General features: G+C 44.1%; 1 long non-coding RNA gene across 2 annotated transcripts; it reads right to left on the bottom strand.

Moving 5' to 3' along the window:
- Positions 1-14,037: 14,037 nt before the first annotated feature.
- LOC137865635 (uncharacterized) lies at positions 14,038-18,545 on the bottom strand. Of its 2 annotated transcripts, none has more exons than XR_011102030.1 (3): positions 18,316-18,545; positions 17,179-17,240; positions 14,038-16,973 (listed from the first exon to the last, which is right to left on the bottom strand). It is a non-coding gene; the product is annotated as an uncharacterized lncRNA (long non-coding RNA). The 2 variants fall into 2 exon arrangements; XR_011102031.1 differs by having other exon boundaries at positions 14,038-16,583.
- Positions 18,546-19,333: the final 788 nt, after the last annotated feature.

Raw genomic sequence — 19,333 nt, 5'->3', positions numbered from 1 at the left:
CACATAAGCTCTTAAAAAAAGCAGTCGGAGATTGAATTAGCTTAGAAATGGAGCATCTGCACAACCAATAATTTCATTACTGGGGAAAGCAGGAAACTGTGTTTCTCAATGAAGCTCAGATTATGAATCCGGTCATTTGCATTGGAATTTTAATAGGTTTGTACAAAAAGGGACTGGCACAGATCAGTTCTTCTTTGCACGTGGCTTAATGCGAGGGGGAAGCTGCATCTTCTCCTGCAGGTGCTGGGCAGGGCAGGAGGTTGTGGTGGGTTGCCAACAGGAGCATCCCCACCAGTCCTGCCAAAAAGCAGGTGGAAGATCAGTACCTATGCTCTGCTGCACTGTTCTCTCCATAGAGTGGCTAATTCAGAGCCTGAGGAAGGAGTAGATCGTTGGTTTAAACAATTTAATATCAATGCCATGTCTGGTAGCTGGAAATCAGTGCTATGTGGGGACAATGACGAGAGCCAACACTTGGAGCAGTCCCCTGAACACAGCCGTGCTGGGCTGAGCTCTCAGGTGCTTTCACTACTGAGGAAGGAGGATTTGACGAGTGGCTCATGTCCTAATGCTTGCCTCACTCCAGAAATAGGACCCGTACCCCGAGCACCCAGTCCTACATGGATGATGATGTGCAAGTTTCATTTTTCTTGCTTTTATACATCGTTTTCTCATTCTGTCAACCCGAACTGGTGCACGCAGGAGGAATCACCAGCTGTTGCGATAATTCTGTGCTTTGGTCAATGATTTTCCTGTAGGCTCCTGCAGTCCTAGCAGGCTGCTGCAGCTTTGCAGGTGGCCTCCTGACAGCAGAAATCCTCCCTGGCTCCCTCTGGCATGGTGGGGAGCGAGACTACATCTCCCAGCAGCCCCAGGAGAGAACAGGATGGGATTTTGAGGGCGGGCTTGTTTCTCTTCCCTAACGAATGGCCCTTGGCAATTCACTCTCTGATTGGCAGATTATTGCTTTTGTTTTTCATTAGCTCTGAAGAAGTTCACAAGAAGGGGAGGCGGCGTATATTTCACCAGTTTTGCAAGAGTTTTTGTCGAGGAGACACATGCACATGCAGAAACCAGGCACTGCAACTCACATCCCAGCCTGCCGGGGCTTTTCCTACAGGGTGCGGACTAATATGAAATATTAAAAGTGCCATGTCCTTCCTTTCACATATTTCTTCATATTCAGTCTGGCCACTCAATTGATATGTAAATAAAGTGTACCACCACTCTATAAAATGCAGATACCCTGCATTATTTAAGCTGCAAAGGCGATGCATCATCCGTTATGTGGCTCATTGGGGGAGCCCTGCTGTGTATTTGGCAATAAAGCCTCAGAGCGCCTCATCAGAAACAGCAGTTGGTCCAGGGGAAGTTCATTTATGCATGAAATATTCACAGAGCAACAATGCAAACCTTAAACATCAGTAATTGTTAGATTTCTATTGCCTCTAACTAGTGTCTCTAAATTATTGCAAAAGACCAGCCAATTTGCAAATTACATATATTTGTCATGCTCTTGTACCTTTAGTGAACAGACCATAATGGTGATAGCATTTTTAATGTACACAGTCACTGAGCCTCCTCTGGTGAGCTAGCCAAAGACTAGCTCTTTAATGGGAAGAGCTGGCCAGGTTTCTGAAGAAAGTCCCCACTATATTAACTGACTCATTGCCTCTGATTTTTATTTTATTTATTTATTTATTTATTTATTTATTTATTTATTCTTTCCAAAAGGTTATCTCCAGCTTTTAGTTTAAGAAAAATCCTCATCTAAGATGTCCTCCTCTGTGTGCTTTGGAGAAATTACATCTGATCGTGCATGATAGCAGCAACAAGCAGGCCATGACAGCACCAAGCCCATTACAGGCTTTTGCGTGGGCTTCGCAATTCGCTTCTGGCTGCTGAGCAATGAGCTTGCCCATGACCCAAGTGGCTTAGCAATTTTGGAAGAGAAAGGCCTGTGGAAAGAACAGCTTGAGCTTCCATGCTGACAACAACAAGGCCAAAAGGCCTGGTGTAGCCCCCTCGAATGTGCAGAGGTGTGCCAGGGCTGGCTGATACCTGGGGAGCCATCTCTGGGGCTGTTTGTAGCCCCTAGTGTGCTCTGAAACAGTAACGGTGACAAACAGATCTGCTTGATGCTGATCCAGGAGTCTGTGAGATGCTCTCTATTTCCAGCTGGGGATTTTTCAGCACCCTTTAGCCATGTTGAGCCCATCCTGGCCATCCTGTGCCTGCTGTCACCCTGCCTCCGTGCCTCTGCCCCTTCGAGAAGAGCGGCCAGAGCGTGGCCAGCCCAGAGGAACATGCTCTGCTGGGAGCCAGGGGCTGCTGCAGCAAGGGAGGAATGCATTTAATGGGTTCAGATTCATTAACAGCCCTCTCTGCAAGACCCCAAATACCAACTGGGAGATCAAGGGTCAATTAGCACTCCCAGCCTCTGAGCTATCAGCAGATTAATTCCCGAGTTGCTTGATGGTCAGGTATGCCCTGCGAAAGGTGCAGGAAGAAAGGGCTCTGTCTCTGTCTTTCCACTTCCTGGTTAATAGTTAACAGAAATGTTTTTATGTGCTCTTCCATTTAATACAGTAATAAAATATAGCATCACCTCTGACAAATCTCTTCCTCTTCACAAAGGAAAGGGCAAATTTCCTGAATAGTGAGCGTGTGGCTTTACCTCTCATGCTGTGTGTCTCTTTGGGATGGGAAGCTCCTCCATCAGGTTGATAAAACACAACCGCCTTTCCCCAGGCATATTGGTCCCTCGGGAGGAGCCATTAGCTTTGCAGAGGGTGGGGGCCAAGAGCATCATTTGTGGCTGTGAGAGGTGGACAGTGCAGGCTTTCTGCATGCCTGGTTATACCTGAAGAGGTTAATGGTTCTGGTGGAAGATAAGGGATCACAGAGCAATCTCCACGTGGGGTTTGATCCCTTCTACATGCAGGGAGTTGCTTGCTGATAACCATTGCACGTGGTTCGTGGTTCCTAGGGTTTTTTGCACCTCTAAATAACCCACAGCCATCTGAGCCATCTGAAGGTTGGCCTTGTGTACACGAGGGGGCAAAGAGGAGTGTGGTGGGTGTAAGGGCCAGCGCTAGTTCTGCCCCCCTGGCTCTGTCTCTTGCTCGAGCCCTCAGCACCACCCTGAGAAGAGCACAGCTTGGGGCATCAGCCGTGAGCTGGGCTGGCGTCTCTTGACTTCATCTACTGCACAAGTGAGACCTGCACCTCGTGCCTGGATCCTAAACAGCCTCATGTCTCCCCTCCAGAGCCTGGGCTGAGAGACGTACAGATAAATAAAGATAGATACTCCAGAAATTTTGCAGTGCACGGATATTACAGGAAGAGGGGCAGGAGCGTGTCTGGCTTCATCTGGGTTCTGTTTGTAGGGAGGAATTATGTCCTCATCAATCTGAGGAAGGAGGCAGCTCACAAGTAGAACCTGAGCAGCGAAGTGGCACCTTTTGGCCACCTAGCAGGAGATGACAATAAAAGCTAATTAAAAGAAAAAAAAAAAAAAAAAAAGCACTGGAGTTTTTAGTCACTTAACGAAATGAATTCCTTGTATAAGTTCTGAAGCTGAACTCTCTCAAAGGCGATCACTCCTGACTCCAGGTTTCTCTCTGACTTGTTTTATGATGTTTGCTGAAAGTTCAGAAAATTAAATCTTTTGGAGTTTCAGAAATGCACATGATGGATGTGTTTTGGGATTCAAATCAAGGAGGGAGAATGCTTCTTTAAATTATTAGTTTGGCTTCTCTCCACCATGCTGCCGCTCTGTTAATTAAACAGCGGACATATGTTAAGGCTGTTTTACAAGCATCTGGAAAGAAAAATTAACATTTTTTATCACTGTCACTGTAATTTCTTAACTGTATGTATATGTGGACAATATGAAAATTAGTTTCATCTAAAAGTTAGAGTGGTTTGCTTTGATTAGAAGACAGACAGGATGATGAAAGGGAAGTCTGGTGGCTGAAGAAGAATCTGGCCTGGAGAGCAGGAGGCGAGACATGATGCCCGTTGAGGCTGGTCAAGCAGAGTGGGAATCTCATAGTGGGTATTTTTATTAAAACAACCAGGGTGCACATTTCTGTGAGGCTTTTCAGCTCATGGCTCTGGAGGTAATTTGCAAGGAAAGCCAGCAGCATTCTGGGGAGCAGATTTGGGTTGATCATCTTGGACTTCATGCTGTCCCCTGGGCTGGTTGGCTTCTCTCGTTGCTGCAGGTCAGGACTCTCAGCACATGGGGTCTTGAATATTGAATCTGGCACTTAAACACAATTGTTTGGGCCCTACCGTTCCCTCTTGCAATGCTTCTTGCACCAAGTCTCCCATGCTGGAAGAGTTTCCTGCTGGAAAATGGGGAACCTCATCATATCTAACCCTCCCAGGGCTTAGCTGTGAAAAATAGTTTGGCTGTGCTTGCACGGGAACTGTGCGTGGCCTCTTTCAACCATGCATTGTTTGCTTTCAACCTGGACGTGGAGGCCAAGAGGAAAAAAGGAGAGTGTCAAAATTAGTGTCTGAAACTAATAGCTGTTTCCATAAATTGAATGCAGCAGAAAGCCCTGCTCCGGCCAGGGTGGGTGAGCCTTCTCAGGTTGCACAATGCGCTGCGCTGTGTAAATTAAACAATATGTTCCTAAATTGACAGATTGGACGGGCTCCATTTCCAGGATTCCCAGTCCATGCTCGCTAATTATGGCAATATGTTGTTTATCAGTGAAGAATTGTCCAAATCCAAATTTCCCTGAGTAATGAGGTGCACTTAGCTCCAGCTGGACTGAATAGACCGTAAGCAGAACATGGCAGGGATTGCTGCCTTTTCCCAGAGCTGGGAAAGTCACAGACTTTGGGCCAGATCAGGCCCAATTTATTCACATAAACAGGCTGTATGAAATTAATGGGGCTATACCTAAGAATAAGGGTCTGGTCCAACAGCTTTTAAAAACAAGGGTGCTTTCACAGGCTTCACAGCCCCTTAGATTAAGCAGGGGGTGAGCAGGATTTGCTCATGTGCTTGCAAGAAAAATGAGCGGTGAGATATCTGCGCGGAAAATGGAGAGAACATAAGATTATTTAGGTTTTCCAGAACCTGAATGGTTTATTTAAACTTTTTTTTTTTTTTTTTTTTGTCTTTACTATTCCCAAAACTAAAAGTTTCTAGAAACTTTGATTTTAAACCAGAGAATATTCACAGGCAGAAACTATCAAACAGGCAGACTGGGACCAAACCGATGTTCATTTTTCCATGCTGCCTCCAGTTGTATTCCCCTTGAAATCCAAATGAAATCATTAACACTTCAGTGAAGGAGCCCCTGTTAGAGGGGCAGAAGCAGTTCCTTGACCTGTGTGCGCCCAGCCACTGTGACCAGCAGTGTGCTTAATCCAAAACTACCATTTTTGTGTTTCTCTATTAGTTTTCTTACAGCAGTAAGGATGATCTATTCACATATCCTACTAACAGATCAGCTGGGACTTTTGCCCTAAACCAGGTGCTTGTAACAGCTCTGAACAGCTCAGTCAGGTTAGCTGACTGGTTAACATGTGTATCCTGGTCCTGTGTGCATGTTGTTAAAATAATGAATGCAGGAGACTGGACTGTCAAACGAATTAATCTTGGGCTCCTGATGATATCACAAACCACTAGGGCTTCACTCTCACAGGTTGCAATTTCATCAACCCCCCTCGCCTATTGATTTATACCTACAGACTCCATCCTTCTCCCTATCCATTATCCTAAATGCAATGCTAACGTACCAGAGAAAATCTATTTGAGTTCATTTGAATTTTTTTTTTGAGCTCCTGAATTAATGTTTTCTAAAAGGCTATCTTAATCAGGCACTTTTTTATTAAAAGAAATATTACAAGAATAAAACACCAGCCCCCAAGGTTTAGTCAGTTATGGCAAGATAGCATATTTGGCTTTTGCTGTCCCAGTGTGCTTTTTTCCCCCCTGCGAAATTAGCGATGTGAATTAGATCCAAGAATTTTAACCCTATTTGACCAGGGAGAGTTAACTGATGAACGGAGTTAATTTATTTGATGAATCAGTGTCAGGGGGATTGGTGAGTTTTTTCTTTCCTTCTAATAATATAAAATTGCAAAACTGTGCGTTATGTTATTAGTTTGAATTATGCTGTTACAGTGACTAGTGAGATTTGCCTTTTTTTTTGTTTTGCTTTTATTGACAGGGTGTTTCTGAAAATAAGTCTTTGCATTACTGCATGAGATAAAACATTACTGTTTGCAGGTCATGTGTAGCATCATTGTCAAATTGAGTGGGCAAAAATCAGCTCAAGACTGTTATGAGTTTGCTTTTTTTTTTTTTTTTTTTTCTCCATATAAAGTATTTGATCCTGTGTGGTTTGCAAGACTGTTGCTTCCATTTAAATCACATTTTGAAATTTCTCATGCATAGAAATTTTACCAGTCTCTTTTTCTGTCTTTTTGTATTGAAAACTGAGGTTGCTAGACAGTCATTTGTTTCTAGAAATCGGGGCTTCAAGGAAAACACTATATCAGTCTCACACAGTCTGCAATATTGTCCTGGGAGCTAACAGCACTGATTCCTCTGAAATGTTTGCAATATATACAACAAGCCAAAAACTACAAATCTAAAGCTTCACATTCAGCTTTTCCCAAATGGCAAAGGCAAATACTGAGTGCAGTCATTCCCTTTTTTAATTAAGAAAAAAAAAAAAAAGCAATTGATTTTATCATAACCATCTTTCTTATAATGATAAGGCTTCCCAGCACCACTGTGTGTATCGCTCTATACCAGTACAGTGTATCTGTATGTGTGATATGTATGCATACAAATGCGTGTACATACACCAACATATTTGCAGGGACTTGTTTCCAGTAGTGTGTGGGGAGTCACAGTTCTCACAAAACGAGCAGGGGAGCAGCAAGGAGAGGGAAAAGTGAAGCAACTTGGACCTCAAACACCAACCCTATAGCTTGGTGAATGCAACTAACTCAAATCATGTGGCTAGCAAAATCAATACTGATGTTGCCAAGCACTAGCTGAACGCTCAGGTCCTTCAGAGGATTCAGTTCAGAAGATTTTCTCTGGATCACAAGGGAAATCTGATGGAAAAGTTGTAAGTTAAGCTGTACTTGTCCAAATTCTGCGCTTACCATGCAAGCATCCTCCTCCTCAGGTTTATGAGAAACAATACAAGCATACTGCAGGGATTTTCAGGACATGTTAAGTCCCTTTGCCTACAGGGAAGGAATCAGATCCATACAGATTCTGTGCTTTGTTGACTTTTCTGTCTGTGCTTGCAGGAGCCATGGGCCTTCCCAGCTGTGAACCACTGGTGGCTAAGTAACAGACTCTTTGGAAAAGAAATAGCAGGGATGTGTTCCTGTATCCATAGCTGGTCTTAATTCTCTGGGGGCCTCAGTATAGGAATCCTAGAATCACGGGAAATGGAAAACCAGCAGAGATTAAATGCATTTGACTTTTTTTTTTTTTTTTTTAAGGTTGTGAGGCAGGAAGGATTGTCCCTGCTCAGGCTAAAACTGCATGTGGAGACAAACTGAACCCCCAAACTGAGCATTTCCAGGTTCCAGTTTGGCTCCAGGTTTTGCCATAGGCATTTGTTGGTATAGAGTCCAGGAGACTGCTAGATGAGAAATGGAAAGGAGAAAGAATTTGAACAGGACTAAAATCAAAAACAACAAACCATCTGCAGGGACTAGTTGGTGAATTTGTGTACATTTCCTGAACAATTTAAATGAAATTTTGTAATGATTTTTTTTTTTTTTAAACAGATTTCCATTTTCCTTCAATTTATTTGTAAAGCACAGCTTTCATTTCTAGCTGCAGTTTGCTGCAAAAATTTCTACTTGTAGGAGTTCATGTTGCTGGACACCAGTTCAGAAAAGTCTATTCTACTGCTGTTGGGGATAACGTAACACCTACATTACTTGTTTTGGTCAGAACTAGCGGGGGGATAAGTCCAGCTTGAGCTAATGTGTAACACATCTTTCACTTCCAATGTTCAGTCCCCGCTGCAGACGTAGGCTGGGAAAAGTATCAGGCATACTTGTAAGGTTTGCAAAATACTTTCTCCCTGCATAAGAGTCCTTCACTGTCACAGTCTTTGCCTTTGCGGGTTAATAAAACCATCTATCACACTTCCCGATGACAGATGTCTAAATGTCCGAATAATACCCAGCACAGAGAGCTATGCGTTTTGACAGCCAGAATCGGGTTTCAGAAGAGATTGAGACGACTCCAGAAGTGAATGGAATGCACAGATGTTAGCAGGCCTGTCCTTCTGATTAAGTTTGCTGCAATGCAGAAGGTATAAATATGTTCGAATGCTCGGAAGGCCATGGGAAATGAGAGACTGCATTTTAGCACCCAGCACTTTGGAGTCCCAGGGTAATCCTGATTTTAAGTACACCTTTTATAGACCAATCTGGCTGAATTGTTCTACAAGTTAAATGAAGCAAAGACTTTGTAGAAGTATTCTGGCAAACAATATAATGTATCACTTAAAGAGCTATAACCAAGCAAGTGGAAAATGCAGCTCTTGTTGCAATTTAAAGTAGAGTAACCATAGTTCATATTTAGCATTTTATTGTGGAAAATGAAAATAAATATCAGTAAGCAAATAGGCACTGTAGCCAAGTGCACTCTGCTACTCAGAGATCTACATATGTTGTTGGGTAACCATCCTCAGGTGGCTGATAACTCTCAGAAGCATATCTGGATGTCTTCTGGGAGGGAAGAGGCTCTTCTTCCTGCATTCTGGTGCTCCTGGTTTGGGGACAAAGCTCCTACATTGCTGTGGAGTCTCCTCAGGCCAGGAGGTAATGCTGAGGCTCGGCAGCTGCCAGCTCTGGCAGGCCCAGGGGCACGATTCAGGCTCTCAACCCGCTGCATGGCTGTGAGGCTGCCCAGGTCTCACTGGGGGTTGCAAACCTGCGAGTTTCCCACCTTTCACATTCTGGTGACTTCCCCATGGAAAGCTTCCCACTGGGCTTTCTGCAAGGAGGAACGGCCTGGGAGAAGTTTGTCGTGCTGAAGTTTGACCCTCCGTGGTACAATTTGTGCTTCAGTGGCCCGGCGGCCTCTTGGAGCAGATGCCCACAAAACCCATGGAGGTTGCTGTCCTGCACCGCTGTCTTGCCATAACCCCACAACAGAATAAAATCAGACCTGAGAAAAGTTCATTTCCTACCAAAGAAACCCCAGTACAGGAGGGGCAATAAATCAGTGATAAGAGAACCTCTCTTCAGTCCTTGGAGCTTATCTATACAGTTCGGAGCTGCACCAGCACATCCTAATCAGTCACTTCCTGGAATCTCCTAAAAATTCCCGGGGGGCTACAGCTGCTCAGTGTCTCTCAGCCCCCAGAAAGCTGACACTGCAGAGACACGGCGTGCAGAGACACAGCATGCCGAGACGCACCGCGGGCCAGCACGGGACCGTGATGCTGCACAGGCCGAGCCAGCGCTTCAGAAAGTGGTGCTGCTGAGTGACTGTGAGCAGGGGAAGCATCCCATCGATTATCCATGGATCTATAGCTGCTGCCATTGTTTTATTCCAAATGGCATCAGTCAGGCTGCACATTTATGGGACTGGAAATGTCTTCTGAGGGACTTCTCTGTATGCTGGAAGTACTCGCAGGCCCCGGTGTTGCAAGGGGTCTCTGCCTGTCTGGTACATCTGAAATCCCTAATTCAGGCAGGTCTGAAAAACACTTTAGTCTTGGATGAAGCTTCAGAGGAGATCTTTACCCCTGGATTTCTGTAGCCCAAACTCATCAGAAAAAAGGAATAAATTCGGATTTCCCTAAATGAGCTCAGGAAGAGATCCTCACAACTACTCTGTTCATTTTAAACTTATTCTCTTGAGCACTCGCTTTTGCTTTGTTTGCTTTAAAAATCTCATTTCACAATAGCCAACATCCCTTCTTTCTTTGAGTCCAGAGGGAGGGATGTTACCCCAAGCTCTGCTTTTCCTCCAGATCTGCCAGCCTGCATCAACAGGCGCTGTGCAGAGCCCAGCACTGTGTTGCACTCACAAACCACACAGAACACAGGGCAAGAGACCTCTATGTGCATGTGCATTAAAGCATGAGGGGCTGCTAGGCTCACCTTAGCACCATACAAACCCTGGTCATTGCCTCTGAGTGAACAGAAGCATGGGCTCCAGCATGGGGAGGGTTAACAGCTCTAAATCTGGAGTACTCATCTGCAATCTCAATTTGCTCAGAGTCCAGCAGCTGCATTAGTTGAGATAATTCTGTCAGCGAGTGCTGTTTGTACCCAGAACATGCCTGCTAAATTTGTTAAAGAATACCCCAGACTAACGCATCATTACACTCACAAAGTCATCTATCTTTTACTTCAGATTAATTCTTTTTTTTCCCTCTCTCTTCACCTCCTCCATAAATCCTGGTGCACTTAATTAATTTCAGTTCCAGTGTAAGGTCCATAATACAGAATTGTTCAAGCAAACACAAAATTAATTATTCTATTTACGGCCTTCTCATTGAAAGGAGCATTTCATCTTTCATAATTACATTTTGGAACGCCCAATTATGAATTCAGACTTCTGCTGCTTTGCATACCGTGATTGTGCGCAAGTGTCTCCATGCCAATGAGAACCGAGATTTGGGTCTTACATTTCCTTCCAATTAGACTGAATTCGAGTACAGTTCCAGTCTGAAAAACCTTTTCAAGAGGTGACAGAGGGAGAGGGCGGGAGGCGGGGGGTGCCTAAAGAATCAGGTTGGAAAAATGCGTATGTGAATGTGCGTTAACATTTCTTCTCTGGCGAGAGAGATGTCTTTATAACACAGAACGGGGCTTGCTGTAGTTGGTTCAGTAACCCCACCAGCTGCTACGGGCTTGATTCTACAAGCAAAGGACTTTATGTAGCTCTTTCTGAGATAATGGGAAATTTCCTGGTTCTATACCTTTAAAAAGAGCTTTTGAACTCGTGCACAAGTTGATATATATCCCCTTGATTTGTGTTAATTATATCAATTTTTAATGCCTTGGATTACACTGGCTGTTTTCCTCAGAGCTGATTTGTAAATGAACCTTGTAACCATGAAGGTTTTCTGCTCAGAAACCTGGGGCAGATTTGGGTTTTCATGCATTTTTGCAGAAATGCATCTCAAACCCACAGGCTGCAGGGGATGCTTGGTTCAGCCTGGGGCTGAGATGCTGGGGAAGCAGGAGGAACAAGGGATGCTCTCTCCAGGGAGAAGGTTTTTCACCTGCAGAGCAGCAGAGCTTGGCTCAGATTTGGAGACCAGGGTATCCCAATGGGACCCTGTGTCATGCTCAAAATATCTTTAGGGAAATGTTGAACCCTGGTGAAGGACCTTGAAAGGTAAGCTTTGTACCTGCATTGTGGGGTTGTAGGAAAGCAGAAAACCTTGACCGGAGTCCTTTGATTAGAGGCAGATGGGGCCAGGAGACCTGCCTCAAGCCCCAGCTTTGTCACTGACACTGTGGGTGACCCCAGGCAGGTTGTTTCAGGCCTTATCCATATATGCAGGTAGGAGCTGTGGGCAGGATGAAGCCGGTGGAGGGTCCTGGATGGACAAAGGGAGCACAGCTGCCCTGGGGCATCTTGGCTCAAGCCCTCCTCACGACAGCCAGTCTGGCTTTCTGGGGATGAGACTACATCAGAAACAAAGCCATTTTTTCCTTCCCAGTCCTCCCAGCACATGAGCACTGAGAATTGCCTTGTGTGCTCAGGAGCTGAAACTGCATCTAGCTAAAGAGGTCACACCGGCAATTCAATGCTTTTTACACTGTCCCTCCTTGCATACTTGAGCAAAGGCTATGGTCAATCTGACCTTTTGAGATATCTGGTTTGAAAATTCCTGGCCAGTACAGGTTGAAATGAGCTGTTATAAGAGCTCCAAAGTAGTTCTAGGATCTGCCTGTCAAGTCTGATCATGCTCTGAAAAGTCAAAATGTGCCCATCTCCTTTGGAAATGCAAATAAATTGCTTTAGCCTTATCTATAGTTTTCCAGTGACTGCTATTCTAATAGGATGAAGCGTGGTAATCAACTTTATAGAGCATATTTCCATGGCACACCAGTTATGTCATGCCTTGTTTACACAATTGGAATTAGGGATTAAGAGGTACACATACTGGGCAGAAGGCCAAAAATACTTTTACAGGCCTGATTTACTGGCTAGCCCATGCAGGATGGGGAGCTGCGTGTGTGCTGGCTGCACTGGGATTGTTACTGGCTTTGGCATGGAGGACATGGCAAATTGCATTAGTGTCCAAAAAAATCAGAGCGGAGATGCCCAGAGGGCGGACACTGCGGGTCACCCCAGCAGCTTTGGTGGGACAGATGGGACAACTGCTGCTGCTCCCCTGGTGTATATGGCATCTTCAGCTGCTGATCTGATACCTGGGGGTTCAAACCCTTGGCACAGTGGGTGGTGAGAAACACGCTGAGAGTGAAAATGGAGTTTAATGGTGGGCAGCAAGTGCTCTGCTGGGAGCAAACAGCACCATGGAGCCGATGAGTCCTGCTTTGTTCCTGGCACTGACAGATACAAATAAAAAAAAAAAAGAAAAAAAAAAAAAAAGAAGAGGACACAGACTTGAGAGTGAAGAAGGTTTTTCACAGTATCACCATTTTTATAAGTAACAGTGATATTCCTTGCCTAGGAATTTTAAACGCCTCTGTGGAGGCAGGGATGGCAGAGAGACACTTCTGCTGGACTGAGTGATGTGGTGCAGTGGAAGACAACAGTGTTTCAGCACACAGAAGGAGAAAGACTCACAAATTCACAAAGTTCAGTCTGATGTTAGGAATTGTATAAAAAAAAGATTTTCTCATTGCTAAACCGCTTTTGCTTATTTTCTTCAATGTCATACTTCTGCTAGCATTAAGATGAGAGGTACATTTGACTGCATGCTTTTGGAATATGAGCCGTAAGGGAAAAGCCACAGAGTTTTTAATCTTGAATGAAATCCACATACCATTTGTGGCAGGGGAGCAGGAGGAGCTGACAGTGTTCTTTCACCCACTTGCAGTGCCCTGGTGCGGAGCCAGCCTGGGTCAGCCACTTCTTTGGGCACCAGCAAAGGAGTTGATGTCCCTGGGGACACACACGTACACAGTGCTCATGGGTCCAGCGGCCAAAACCTGCTGTCTAGCCTCAGCCTGAAGCCAAGTGTATCAAGTTGGGAACAGGAAAGATTTTTCTTCCCTCTGCAGATGCAATAGCTAATTTGTTAGCTGTGTGCAAGTGTTAAGTTTGCTGGAGGAAGCTAATTTGTGTCGGTTTTAGTTCTTTCAGTGGTGATGTCTGCCTTATCTCTTGTGGGAGTGACTCCGTGCCTTACATGAAAAGACATAAATAATCTGTTTTAAAAGTTGTTGGAAGAACAGTAGGTTTCTGGGTCTCATTGCCAGAGGGGATCACAATGACCCTTTGGTCCAGCCTCTGGCCTACCATAAGCAATTTCTGAATCAAAGCCCACATCTTGCAGTTGAGCTGGAGCATGTTTTATTTTATTGTTTTTAAACACATACAATCTTGGAACCATCGCCTCATTCTGTAACAAAATATTTTTCTTACTGTCCTTAGCTGGCAGGAGTTAATTGCTCCCTTTTGTGAGCTGCGAATGGCTTTGTGCTGTTCCACCTGGCATCTCTGCTTTTGTTTGCTAATTAGGTATTAATTGCGGGGGCTGCTGGGGATTTGTAGGTGAAAAGAGTGCATGTATATTGGTCCTGCAGAAAGGGGTTGAAATGAATTAAATTTGGTAGAACAGCCTTCGAAACATTACTGATACATATTTTCCAAGTGGTGTTGTAGCCTGATGTTCAGCAAGCTACTGGGAGGGAATTACAGAACTATTGGAGAGCTGAGAAAATCTCTCTAATCAGAGATTTTATACCTTTTAAAATAAAAATTACAGAATATATTTATATATGGGGACAAGAGAAAGAGGAACCAGAAACTCTGAGGAACATATACAAGGAAGAGATACAAATGGTTCTTTTAAGGTACTTTCCCCAAAACTTCTATGAAATCAAAATGTTGAGCTATAATTATTTCTATCATTTCTGATTAAAGAATATATTAAAAACATAAAATAAGAAAGCTACATATTGAAAAATGGAGATGGTTAAGCTAATTGCTTGACCTACAGGCTACAGGGCAAAGGCCATTACTTCTGGGAAACTCCTTGAGGAAAATAGAGAAGTAAAAATACCCATTTTCCCATGGCAGGACTTATCACAAGCAGGAAGGGATAACATGAGGGTTATGGCAGGAGGGGATAACTATGGACCCTTGGTCCGCCTTTCTCTTTAAATTTGGATTTGCCAAGCCTATCTGTCAGAAGCATTTTGGGAAATCCTAAAAAATTCCCTTTCCAGTATGATGAAGAGGGCAAAAGAAGGTGAAAAACAAAGTGGGGAAGAACTTTGTGGTGGAAAGCTGAACAATTTCCACAAGCTGAACAATATAAAAGTTTAATAGACAGCTCAATGACAGCTCAGAATCCAGAACCTTGTATGGACTTTTAAAATGATTTTAAGTCAGCTAAATAAATATCTAACTCTTACTCCTGATGTGCTGGCCCACATAAAGCCATGCCATACTTCTCCAGCAGTCTTGTTGAGTCATTGCTTTTGCTCTACAAAAATCAGGCTCTTTCTCCTTACCTCTTTTGCCAGCCCTGCTCTAAACATTGTCCCTTGTGCTTGCTTGTGCTCTCATATCAAGCTCCTGTATCAGGACAATGTGTTTTTCCTACCCTCAGCACCTCTATTTATCCTGCTCTCCAAGGTTATCAGGGGAATATGCAGTCTCTGTGATCCAGACAAACATCACAAAGTCATCAGGACAGACTGAAAATATGGATTATCTTCAAAAGCAGAAGTATTCTGCAACTTGTACAGGAGTTGTGGATTTTCCACCGTCTGCCAAGTACCCCAAAGCATAGATCCTGGACAATAGGAATGTCAACCCGTGACCTGAAAGACAAAACTGGGGGTTGTGGACAGTTAATTGCTCACCCTCTTGAGTTAATCTTATATAATCTTTTTTGTGTTTCTTCCATTTTGCACAACTTGGGCCTGAAATAACATGCCAGTTCTGCTCCTCAGCACCTCGTCATAGCTTTTGGGCAGCAAAAGCAGCAAGGTGTCCTGACAAAGCGGTGTATCCATGGGCTTTGCTTAGTGCACTACCTTGCCATCATTCTCTCTCTTTTTCATCTGTCTTCACCAGAGGGCTTTACTGTCTCCTTGAGTTGGCTTGTTCTGCCCTCTTCCTCTGTGCACACCCTACCGATGCATTTCTCTGATTACATGCATGAAAGAGAGCATCCCAATGTTTGTATGAGCAGTGGCACATCTCCCTGAATATAAATGGCAGTGGATCAGAGGCAGAGACTGGTCCTCTTGTTTTAAAAATGTATTTAATATATCTATATGTGTGTATGTTTATCTTTCTAGGGCACACTTCAGCACACTCAGATTGATGGTGTTGCAATGTTAGTAGTGAGTCTAGGAGGCTCTGCTCCCCTACCTCATGTAACCACAAGTCAGAAAGCATCAAAGGGTGGTTTAACCATCGTCTGAGGATGTGCAGAGTGCCCACGGAGGTGTATTTGCCAAGGTGATGGTGGTGACGGCTTCCAAATGTGGCTGAGTCCCAGCAAGTAGGTATTCACAGTGCTGCAGTGCTGTTTGCAAAGTCCTTCATGCTGCCATGTTGTTAAGAGATGTTTTCAGCTCCTCACAAGGGATAATGACATTGCCCGATGGGTTCTCATTTGTGCACTTGGCTTTCATATGGAGTTTAATTATCTGTAGATGATTGTTGTATCTTGGCCGGGAAGGGTGCTGAATTGGCCTGTGACATTTCTCTTGGGTTAGATCTATAGATTATGATTTATTATTTATTTTTTACCAGCAGTTTTATTGCATTGGTGATAAACCACAGGCATTCTTCTTATAAACAACAAGAAACTTTGAACCTTTTAAGCACACACTGAACCGTGGAGAACTTGTTAAGCTGTATAAACCTCAATGAGAAAGCAAAGTGCAAAGTACTGCCTGCCTTGAGTTACTCACAGGTCCATACACGTGGCCTCGGAGCGAGGTTCCTGGTTTACTAGGGAGCAATGCAGGGTGCTGGGCAGATAGGGACACCTGCTTTGGTCACTGTGGGAATCTGCTCCTGTGAATCCCCAGTGACTGCTGGAGAAGAGGTCCCCTGGCTCTTTGGCATGTGTCTTGCTGAAGCAGTGTGTCACTGGTTCACATCTTGATTCACCTCTCCTTCACTCTCTTTTCCTCCAATGCTGTAAGCTTTTCCCAGCATGATGTCCATCCATCCCTGATTCTGGACAGAGGTGTTGGGGTCCATAAGAGCTCTGAGAACATTTCCTGTTCTTTCCTGTGCTGATCCGGATTAGTTTCTTGGTGGGGATGGGGTGGCAGGGCACGTCTCAGTGGGAAAGTGAAAAAGAAAGCCACGGGGAGATGTATGGTGCCAGCAGGAAGGAAATGCTTGCTCACGGCTCTCCCTTGCTCTTCCTTCTCTCAAGATGTGTCTAAAAATAGGAAGGATCTCCAGCTGGCTTCAGGCCAGCTGAGTTTTGAACAGTTCTGCAGCTCACAGCATCCAAGTATCGCTTTCAGCACCCAAAATGGGAGAAGCCACACGGAGACCTCACATGAGCATACTTTGTTTGTATGACTTGCGTATCATCGCACCGTGTAACTTGGGGCATTGGTGAAATCCTGTCACTGTGAGTGTGCTGGGCTACGGATACAGGAATAGGCAGGAGGTAGTGCTAAAATTATCACGGACAGTAGGACATGTGGTGGTTGTGGAGTGTCTGCCTGTTACAGAGACCGAGTTAGTTCAGACTCAGTGCTGTAATCTGCTCCGAGAGTGATCAAAGGAACTTATTAGAGAAATATGGGAGGGTCTTAAATTCCTGTAAATAAGCAAAGATGTTTTTCCAAGGACAAAAATACAAATTAAGGGACATTCTATCAAAAATGTAAATGATGCATCTATTACAGAAAACTTCTTTTTGTTCCAGGTAACAGAAAGGACACATCCACACACCAACAGGAACATCCTTGAGAGGAAAAAGTGTTTCACTACCACCAGAAGCCAAACAACATTGTTTGTCCTACCTTCTCTCCAACCCTCTCCAAGTACAGTGTGAGAATCATTTCTTTTGGACTTCGATGATCACCTGAAAACCAATGCACTCTTTTTTATCTTTTTTTTCAGCTTACCTACAGGTTTGCTCCTAAAAGCCAGGTGAATTCAGTGGTTAGTTAATGCCTTGTTTGACTTGTTTAAATTGTGTACCTCATATTTTATGTTAAGGTATTGGTTTAAGTACATTTCTGTTTGTTAGCAATGAATTGATTTTTTTTTTTTTTTAATTATATTAACATTTTAAGAGACCCAAAGCTCTCCCTTCCTGCCAAAACTGATGGTTCCTTAATGATTTTAATATTCTCTACTTTTATTGCCAGACATGCTTTTAGAATAAAGTGGCTATGTGAAAAATAATTACTTTATGCTCTTACTCTACACTGGTGTTTCAAGGAGTGGGAGGAAGAGGAGGAGGTAAGCCTTTGAGCCCCTTGAAAAAAAAATTGTCAGTTGTTTACCTGACCAGGAGCTGGAGACACAGCTGCAGCCCAGCTCGTTTCCATGGCCTCTATTTACAGCCCATGAAGGTTTAGGCAATGCAGGCAGGGAAGCCTTGAGTTAGATTCATATTGGCCTAAAGCAGACATCAAAAATACACTGGACAAATTGTGCCCACAGAGCATCTATTTGCTGCAGGGAGCAGGGCATGAGGTTGGGTTTGCAGCCTGGGCATCAGCTGCGAATCCTTCCCCATGGGAATAATGATATCCACAGCCAGATCTTGGAAGAGCCTCACTGAAACACTGAGCAGAGCTGGTAAATGTGAGCGTGGACTTTCAGGAGGTGGCTTGCTGCTTCTCTCAGGTGTAAGCTCTTAATTACAAACTGGGCTTTTCTTTCAACAGTAAAACCAAACCCACTTTACTCAGGAAGGCACAGTGAGGCAGTCTCTTCGCACATGGAGATTTCTCTGCAAAAAAGCAAATTCTTAGAATTGTGTGAGTGTGTGGTGGGGAGTAGATGGAGTAAAGCAATGACGTTTTCGAGTCTCAGAGCTTAGTTTTTGAAAAGACAGTAGGACGGTATTTTATCATCTCTACATTTGTCTCACCGAGGTAACTGGGAAAAAAAAAATCAGAAGTAAAGATAGCATGTTCACAACTCACAGGCTTCTCCCATGGTGCATTTTTCTCCTGTTTTTCCCAGGGGGCTTGAATTTCCTCAGCTGTGCAACAGCCAGAGCAAGAGGTGCCAAGGAGAGTGACCAGCACTGAGAGTGCAGCAAGGTGTTCCCATAACCCCTGGGCCCTGCTGCATTTCAGGGAGTGGGAAGAGAAGGTCCAGCTGATTTGGCTGGTCAAGGATGATTCATCTCAGCTTTGCAACCGGGACGCATTTCCCAGCATCAGGTTATGCAAGCTGCTGAGAGTGAGGTGGGAGGGGGCAGACTGCAAGTCACTTTGTATCTGCATGAAAATGGAGTTCAAAACATTCCCTCTAGAGTGGTATCCAATACCAAAATTGGATTTGGGAACTCAGAGTACATGAATATTTGTGCTGTCAATAAGAGTTATCTGTATACAGAACCCTTTCCTTGTCTGCTTTCTCTACCATGCTTCCTTCTTAATTCATTTTCAGTCTTTAATGTACTGTTGTGTAGCATCCTCTCCCATTAGGCCCTGTAATGTGCTCCGATTGCCTTCAGCTTGACTGCACTTAATAGCCAGCGTAAATAGAACTTAGTGTAGCATGCACTAACATCTCTATCCATTGTCCGGAGATTAAATACATGCCACAAATGGTTTACGCATCATCAGCCTCGAGCCCTCGTTTCATAGCTCCCAACCAAAAGAGGATATTAAATTAATTTGCAGGTTGCTTTAGCAAAGCCTAACAAAAAGAAGGGAAAAAAAATCCTGAGGGTCATTATGCATATAATATCCATCAATCAAAAAAGAGGGGTGGAAAATGATAATAGCAGGTCATTACAAGAGGACAGGTGCACACATATTTAGCTCTATCTCTAGTTCAGGTCAAAGCTTAATGGTGTTAACTGGAGAGGAATGCAGGCTATGTGAACAGCGTGTATGTGTGAGGAAGAGGCAAAAGGGCAGCACTGTGTCAGGACATCACGGTCTCTTCCAGATCTCCATGCTTAACTCTTTACTCTGCCTGGGCATGAGC

The sequence above is a fragment of the Anas acuta genome, chromosome 16 (assembly GCF_963932015.1).
Source record: "Anas acuta chromosome 16, bAnaAcu1.1, whole genome shotgun sequence".
Lineage (NCBI taxonomy): Eukaryota > Metazoa > Chordata > Aves > Anseriformes > Anatidae > Anas > Anas acuta.
The sequence above is the reverse complement of the archived record's forward strand: the minus strand, read 5'-3'. Positions and strand labels throughout refer to the sequence as shown.